Here is a 9,389-nt window from a genome sequence, read left to right as displayed (position 1 = left end):
GCAGGGTGAATCACTACTACACACCCGCCGCACTATGTAACACAACCGCACATCCCCAGCACTTTAAAACACAATAACACATTCTTGGCAATGTGGCGCACACACTCCAGCAATGGGTGACTTGCCTGTACACCCTCGGAACTGTGTGACACAACTACATGAGCACTGTACAGTATGGCACAACTAGGCAATCCTTGTAAGGTGACCCAACAAACCAACAAAGCACACCAACACATTCCCAGCAGTGCACACACATTTTCTAGTTATACCTTCATGCCTCTGCTATTTCATAGATTAAAAGAAAGAAACTGTCAGGCTTATGACTCCTCTGACCTCTCAGCCAGTGATCCAAGGAGTTCGAGAAATCAGTTGAATTGTCTGATACTTCAGACTCCTCGTATCACTGGCTGAGAGATCTGAGGTGTCATCAGACAGCTCCACCTTCAGCCCAGTTCTCTGTCTCTCCTGTGTGATGCACAGCAGCAGCTGCTGCCACCTCTGCCACCAACAGGATGCACTCCTGGATCCAGGGCCAGATTAAGCCGTTGAGGGGGGCCTGGGGTCACTTTAGACAGGGGGGGGGGCACTCATTACTGGCTGCAAACTGCACGGGAGAATATTACACTGTCAAAACACAGAGCAAAGGCAGTATAAACTTGCTCAATGGGTAACTGCAGAGGAAGGGAATAATATAAACATAAATATATATATAAATATATATATATATATATATATATATATATATATAAAATACCACATGAAAAGCCTGTGTTTGTCCCTGTGCCTTACTCTGTAGGAGCCCTGAAAGGCTCAGCGCTGCCTCTAATTAAAAACCCTCCCATGACGAGGCCGCTGCTGCTGCTGTCCTCCATGGGCCTGAGGATATGATGAGCTCCACCAATCAGAGCTCAGCACAAGCCTCTAAGCCTCTGACCTCCTGTGCAAAGTCTCATGGGAAAAAGTAAAAAAAAAAAATACATGCCAACCATGGGGGGCCCCTAGATAGAGGGGGGGCCCTAGATAGAGGGGGGCCCAGGGGTACTGACCCCTGTGCCCCCCCCCTTAATACGGCCTGGATCCACCATCTAGATACAGATATCCATAGGGGTACACGGCTAGCAGAAAGGGTGCAACCATGTTCTGGGGCCCATAGCATAGTGGCATAGCGACAGTCCTCACTGCGGCTTGGGGGCGCTTCCATACAGGGTCAGCTCCAGGGCAGCACATTTCAAATGTGCTGCCGGCCCTGGCCAGTCAGTGCTTGCAGACTTACAAAAGTGATTAGTGATTGGCTCCCAGGCCGTGAACCATATTGAAATGGCTTAGCAATGGGTAGCGAAAGCACGCTGTCTACTCTTGTGAGTGTTACTACTGGGGGTGTTAAGTGTGAGGCACTACTGGGGGCATTATGTGTGAGTGGCACTACTGGAGGCATAATGTGTATAAGCAGCACTACTGGGGCATTATGTGTATGGGCAGCACTAGTAGGGTCATTATGCATGTAAGTGGCACTTCTGGGGCATTATGTGTATATGCAGTAGTACTCTGGGCATAGTGTGTATAAGCAGCACTACTGGGTGAGTAGCACTACTGAGGACATAATGTGTATACCACACGACTGGGGGCATTATGTATATATGCAGCACTACTGGAGCATTATGTGTATATGCAGCACTACTGGGGGCATTATGTGTATAAGCAGCACTAGTAGGGGCATTATGTGTATATGCAGTACTACTGTGGGCATAAGGGCATAATGGCCCTTATTCTGATTTACTCACAAAGACAAATTCCTTCTCAAATGGGCAAAACTATGGCCCTTATTCTGATTGAGTCGGACGGCTCTGAGTGCGGACGGATGGCCAATGGTTGGTGTTGGTGCGCATGTGCAAACGCCTCACACGTACGGAACCATCCGAGCAGGGGGTGGAGAGGGGCGTGAAGGGCTGTTTGGGCTCATTACCATATGCGTACACCCCACGTTTCATGGGCGTTCCCATGAAAATGCAGGGCGTACGTATGGTAATCCGGCCGTGACGCACGTGTGGGGGGAGGACATATGACATAGCCGGATGCCAGCTGCCCGCCCAGATCCCTGCTTTCATACGGAAAAATGTCCGAGTGGTCTGGAGCACTCTGTGCTGTCTGACCGCTCGGTCCATCATTTGATGGTCGGCGACCATTGGAGGATGAGGGAGGTTCCCACAGATGGGAGAGGTGTTCACATAAAACATCCACTTGCGGTCCGTTCGGTCGCGGGTCTTACTGCGTTCGGACGGTGTGAGAGGCGATCAGTACGGTAGGCGGAGCTAAGAACACTCGGTTCCTGTCCGAAATACGCATCCGTCCGATTCAACTAGAATAAGGGCCTATGTGCACTGCAGGGGGGCAGATGTAACACGTGCAGAGATAGTTACATTTGGGTGAGTTATTTTGTGTCTGTGCAGGGTAAATACTGGCTGCTTTATTTTTACACTGTAATATAGATCTCACTTTGAAGTAAAACCCCACCCAAATCTAACTCTCTCTGCACAAGTAACATCTACCCCACCTGCAGTGCACGTTTTTGTCCATTTGAGAACAAATTTGCCTTTGCGAGTGATCCAGAATAAGGGCTACTATGTAAAAGCAGCACTACTGGGGACGTTATATGTGTGAGCAGCACTACTGGGGACGTTATATGTGTGAGCAGCACTACTGGGGACGTTATATGTGTGAGCAGCACTACTGGGGACGTTATATGTGTGAGCAGCACTACTGGGGACGTTATATGTGTGAGCAGCACTACTGGGGACGTTATATGTGTGAGCAGCACTACTGGGGACGTTATATGTGTGAGCAGCACTACTGGGGACGTTATATGTGTGAGCAGCACTACTGGGGACGTTATATGTGTGAGCAGCACTACTGGGGACGTTATATGTGTGAGCAGCACTACTGGGGACGTTATATGTGTGAGCAGCACTACTGGGGACGTTATATGTGTGAGCAGCACTACCGGGGACGTTATATGTGTGAGCAGCACTACTGGGGACGTTATATGTGTGAGCAGCACTACTAGAACATTATGGGCCTTATTCTGATTGACTCGCAATTTGCAGCCTCGCAAATGCAGCCAGTCCATCAGGCGCCGCACTCCGCCCGCAGTGCCTCCCCCCCCCCCCCCCGCATGGCTGTGAATGGATGATTTACATAATCATCCATTCGCAGGCGGGGAAGTGATTCGATGGTCGCTGACCATCGAGTGATTTCTCCTGTGCACAGTGACCTATATAGTCACTCTAAACTGCGGGCGCCCCTCGAACCGAAAGTTCCAGTAAGCCGCGACAGGGGTGCACGAGAGGGTATGAGGGGAGCACTGAGCATAGACTTTATAGGAGGTGTCTGCGGATGGGGGGGAACATGGGAGCACACGGCTTAGGAAGTGGATGGGGACCGGGTAAAATTCCTGAATTAACCGACCACAACCTCTCTCTACTCACCCTATGCCTCCCTCTTCCATCCCCATCTTCCACTGCCACCCACCTATTACTCTTTGTCATCATCCATTACCCACTGCCTCCGTTATGCTCTGCCATCCCACATCAATCTATGCCACGCCGCCCTGTCCCTAGTCATTCTGTGCCATCCCCGTAACCTTCTGCCTCTCCCATTGTCCACTGCTATCCTTGTCACCCACCTCAGCCATCCTCATGTTTCCCCATGCCACACTGCCTCTTCCTAGTCACCCATCACCTTCTGCTATGCCCATTACCCACTTCCTCTCCCTAGTCACCCTGTGTCTCTCTGCCATCCGGTGTCACCCCCTTCCTCCCCGTCACCCTCTACCACTGCCTGCCCAGTCTCCCACTGCCTCTTCCAGCCAGTTGGTATCATCATGTGCGCCTCTCTGGACATGGAGCCAGATTCCCCCTCTGGACATGGTACCAAATACATTGGAGTCTTCTGCTATAAGGAGCCGACTGTTTCTTCATCATCACTTTGGTGCAACACATATTGGTGACCTTCCCTTGCCTCCATGACCAATTGGTCAGTACTGCCTGGCATTTCCTTCCTTAGACATCTCTTGGCAGGAAAGCAGGTTACAGCCATCCACGTGAGAGGACACCCTACTATTGATATCAAGGCCCAACAACACATCTCCTCCAGTGGTCTACCATCTAACGCCGTAACACTGGAGAGGACTCTGGTACCCGTTCCTTGGGGGTTCCATTCATCTCCATCTACATCGTCCAGCGGTTTATACCAACCAATACCGTAATACTAGAGAGGACTTTGGCACCCCCTTGAGGGATCCAATCAGATGCCTTAGTTATAGCTGGTGTTCGCGCCAGGCACAGCTCACGATCAGCGCTGGCTCAATGTGACCACTAGAGGCCGCTCAATGGACCAAATGACTCCTTAAAACAGTGGTGGGGAACCTCAGGCCCGGGGGCCGTATGCGGCCCCCGTAGCCGGTCTGAGTGGCCCTCCTACCCACCTGGTGGCTTTGCCGGGAGTCAAGTACAGGGGACTTCTTGCGAGATGTCGGTAGTTCTTGCGAGTTTCCTCTTAATTAACAGCAACCGGAGTCTGTCAGTCTTATTCAGTGGCAGCCGCTGGAGCGTGGGACGGCTGCAGCAGGACAATTTGTAAGAGAAATTTTTACATATGGCCCCCGAAGGATTTTTCCACCATACAATTGGCCCTTGGCAAAAAAAGGTTCCCCACGCCTGCCTTAAAACATGTAATAGCAAAAAAGTGAAAGCAATTTTTGCAGGGACACTGATCTGTTTCAAACTTGCTGGATATGGAGGGAGGGAGCTGTGAAGACAGATTGCAGGTAGGAGCAGATAGGGACGGAGAGTTTGTGGGCTAAACACTGTCACAGCTCAAAGTACATTGCAGAAGCCGGCATTTTGTTGGCCTTTTAACTAGTCATCATATAAGTTTTAAATATCTTTTTTTTTCTCATATCCTAATCACGTTGTTCCAGCAATGAGAGATAGAGGGCACCCACCTTAACAGTTTGCAGCTCCTTAGCGGATGACGGGAACACAAATGGACTCAGTGGGTGTTTTGTTTTTTTCATTTAAAAATAATGAACAAGATACATGAAACCTTGGAGAGAGATAAAACAGGGGCAGATGTACTAAGCACCGGAGAGAGAAAAAACAAAGAGCGATCAATGAATCTGCTCCTTACTGTCATTTCTCAAACACAGCCTGTAACATGGCAGTTGGGAGTTGACTGAATGGTACTTTATCTCTCTCTACTTTATCCTCTAAGACTTATTAATATCCCCCCCCCCTGTACCAGCCAATCTGTCCATAGCTGCCATTGTTGTCACATAATTCCCCAGTGAGCTCATTCCTTTATTTCTCAAACACAGCATGCAAAATGGCAGCTAGGAGCGAATTGTCCGGTACTTTACCTCTCTCCAATATGATACATCTCTTCCTAAATCTTTAGTATAGAGTTCTCAACATTTCTTATTGTATTTAGGAGAATCAGTGCCAGTGCGCCTTTCATTCTGAGATCCGAAATGGTTTTCTCCAGCATAACATCCTGAAAAGCGGATTCACCTACGATTAATTCGAAGTTAATAAAAAAAAAAAAAAAAAAAAAAAAATGGAAAAGAAACTAAAAATATACCAGTTACGTATTTGTTTTCGTTATGTAGTAATAATTAATGCAAATTGGTCAGCGTTATCAGACCCAGGACTTGAACTCTCAACCTCATTCACCACAGTCAGACGCCTTACACATACCCTCCAACATGACCCATTTTATTAGGTACAAAATGCTCTGTTCCTGGACTTCCCTGCCAGTGTCAGTTACAGAGGTGGGACTGTGCCACTGTCCAATATTCAAAAAGGGGAGCCACCCCTAATACCACCTCAAACATCACTGTCCTGGACTCACTGGCAGTTGATGTGACCCCCCCTCTTTGAATTTTGGACTGTGCTGGAGTCCAACCTCTGTAACTGACACTGACAGGGAAGTCCAGGAACAGAGCATTTTGTACCTAATGGAATGGGTCATGTTGGAGGGTATGCTTACACACATGGCTACTACATATAACACTGTTTTGCTCTCGTGTTGGATCTGAACACCAGGCACTGTGCACCTTAGCCACTTGGGCAATGCTAGCTCGGATGTCCACAGCAAACCGTGACTGCTGTAGGTCCACAAAGGAACAAGCGCCCAACGGAACCACCTCCAAGTATTCCACATGCTGCTAATATAATCAGCCCTCATACAAACAAGGGCACAGTTGGAAGTGGTCGGCTTTCCCAAAGTTGGAGGCAAGTTACTGACCAACACTGTTGTGGATTTGAAGTCTACATGAATAAAATGGGGTGGAGGGTTATACACCGGAATGACAGATAACCATGTGGACATCACTAGATCAGATTGTCTTTTGACCAATTCTTAAAACCATCACCATTCAGCAGCTCACGGCCTTTCAGATGAACTAGGAAGCGGCAACATCACCCGGAACCCTTTGAATTCGGGGTCAGCCGCAATGCAGCCACCTGCATTGTTCAGTACATCGCAACCTGCGCAAATCCCGGGCACGGCGCTCATTATCGAATCCCAACAGTTATTTTTTTCTTTGACAAGAGAATCAATGACTGCTCCCACTTTGATGGTGTAGGACAGTTTCTTTACATCATCGGTAAGTAAAAATATCCACAACCTTAAATTCCCGCACAGGGGTACAGGACAGTAGTCCTGCGCAGGAATAAGATGCTATATCCTTGATTCCGTTGAAAAATAGAGTGACAAAGGCTGTAATAATAGAGGGAAGGGATAAAGAGCGAAGGAGATAAATGGCACACAGAGAATGGGTGTATGAGATGACTCACAAGCCTACAATGCGTCACTGAATATACAGAACGAGCGTGCGCTGCATGTGTCTAGGTAACAGCCAATGGCAGGGGCCCGCAGTCAGCTGGATAAAGGCAGATGCCAGTGTGAGAGGTGATGCAGGAGTCGGGGAAGAGGCAGAAGTAGTGCAAAAAGTAGGGATAACAAAAACATAATACAACCGCACGGAAAGGCTAGACAATGGTGAGATGGAGTAATGCAAGCCGTATAGTAAGTGACCAGAAGGAAAATCGGGAAGTAGGTGGAGGTGTGGCCATCCCTGTGCCGACAGGGGTGGGGGGGGGGGGATATGAGTCACTGCAGTCAGGAGAAAAGATAAAATAGCAATCTACACACTAACGAGGCCCATTTTACAGACAGGAAATACAGCCTCCTAAACGCATTATGCCACCCATCGCCTACACAAAGAGGAGGCGGCCATCTTGAGAGCTAAACGAATACTTGTTAGGATTCAGTTTAATCGGGTCACTGAGAGGGAACAGGAATTGAGCCAACACAATGTCATCTTACGTATTGACACCTCAGTGAGGTCGCCGGTACTCCGTGAAGCTGTTTGTGCTGTCTTCTCAGGAATACTGTATCCACACACAAAATGGCCGCCCCGCAGTGTGTGACCAACGTGTATGATTTAGGAGTGGAGCCTTACACCCCAAAAAAATATGAGCACTCTTAATTGCTCCAATTATCTGATATAGGCTGCTGTGTAGCATACACTTGCTAGTATTGAGTCACTTATGTGTCTGATGGATTCAGGCCACAAAATGGCCGTCTTCATTGGGCCTCGTTTGTGAGGGGCAATGCAAAATGGAAACCAATATTTAAAGACAAGTATACATTGAGTAGACTCAGGGGTTCAACACAAACTTCTGCGCTATGGTAGAAATCTCAGGTCCCATGGACAAACTGAGTTTCACAGGACCAAAGGACCACATAGAAACATTAGCTATGGGACAATCACAGAAATATGTGCAGTAAGCAACTTCAGGAGTATTATCTGCGGCAGCCGGATCTTCAGTGTACTTACCCCCAGGTCACCATTGCACTATCTATAACTGTATACATAGTTTTATGTTACCTGCATAAAGAATTTGATCATAAATGGTAAAATCATATATATAAAAATTTTTTAAATACTCTTTACATGAATAATATAAAACAAAACACACACAGATTTGCAGTAACACTTTATTACACAGCATTTAAGAGAAATGAGACTCAATGTAATCTTGCACCAATCCTGTTGGCTCAATCAAACCACACATTCAGCAACTCTCACAGACCTGTCTTTTCCACCTCAAAAATATCTCCAGGATCAGACCATAGCTCAGTCCAGGATGCTACAAAGACCCTCATCCACTTACTAATCAGCTTCATAATGGACTACTTTAAGCTCCTCCTTTCTGGCCTCCCTGACAAACACCTCTCCCCACTTCACTCTATCCTCAATGCTGCTGCCCGGCTCATCTTCCTCTCCAAACGTACTACAGTATGTCCACCTCCCCTCTCTTACAATCCCTGCACTGGCTCCCCTTCGGAATACAATTCAAGCTCTTTACACCCACAAAGCCATCACCCATTCTTCTCCCACCTACATATCTGAACTCATCTCTCTTTACACTGCCTCCCGCTTTCTCCGCTTCATCAAAGAACACCACCTCTCCGACCAACTGGTTACTTCCTCCCATTCCTGCCTCCAAGATTTTGGCAGTTGTGCTTCTGGAACGCTCTACCCATTCCTATCAGACTCTCCACTTAAACGGGCTCTCAAGAACCACTTCTTCATTAAATCCAGCCATCTCTCATTCTAACCTTTTGTTTATGATCACTTCTACCCCTTCGGTGTAACATAGTAACATTGTAATTAAGGCTGAAAAAAGACGTTAGTCCATCGAGTTCAACCTATTTGACTTGTAACTACTGACTTTAACAGTAGTTGCTGTAATCACCCCCACCGGCAATGAGTTCCAGAATGTTACTGCTCTAATGGTGAGGAATCCTCTTCTTAATTCAGTACGGAATTAATTTTCCTCGAGCCACAGTACAGGCCTGTTAGTGACCAATCATCTCCCAGTTCCATGATGTCCCTTTTAAGGTGCGGTGCCAGAACTGAACATAGTATTCCAAGTGTGGTCTCACCAATGCATTGTAAAGAGGCACTATCACATTGCCATCCCTTGGATCCATTTGTGTCACCCCTGTCTGTCTAACCCTCCCCTTTAGAATGTAAGCTCTCCGGAGCAGGGCCCTCTCTCCTCATGTGCTTTTCTTATAATTATATATATATATATATATATATATATATAAAACTCTGCCTCCCAAAACATTGCTTCCATGCCTTGTCTCCTGATGCAACTCTCTTTACTTACCATGTACTTGTCCAAAATTATCTTGTACTGCAATTCGTTATTTGTTTTTTTGCTCATCTATGTATTGTTAGGTGCTGCGGATCCCTTGTGGCGCCATATAAATAAATGATAATAATCATAATAATAATAAATGATATTAGTTACAAACAC

Source organism: Crinia signifera, chromosome 4 (assembly GCF_055691185.1).
Source record: "Crinia signifera chromosome 4, ASM5569118v1, whole genome shotgun sequence".
Lineage (NCBI taxonomy): Eukaryota > Metazoa > Chordata > Amphibia > Anura > Myobatrachidae > Crinia > Crinia signifera.
This window is presented reverse-complemented; position numbering follows the sequence as displayed.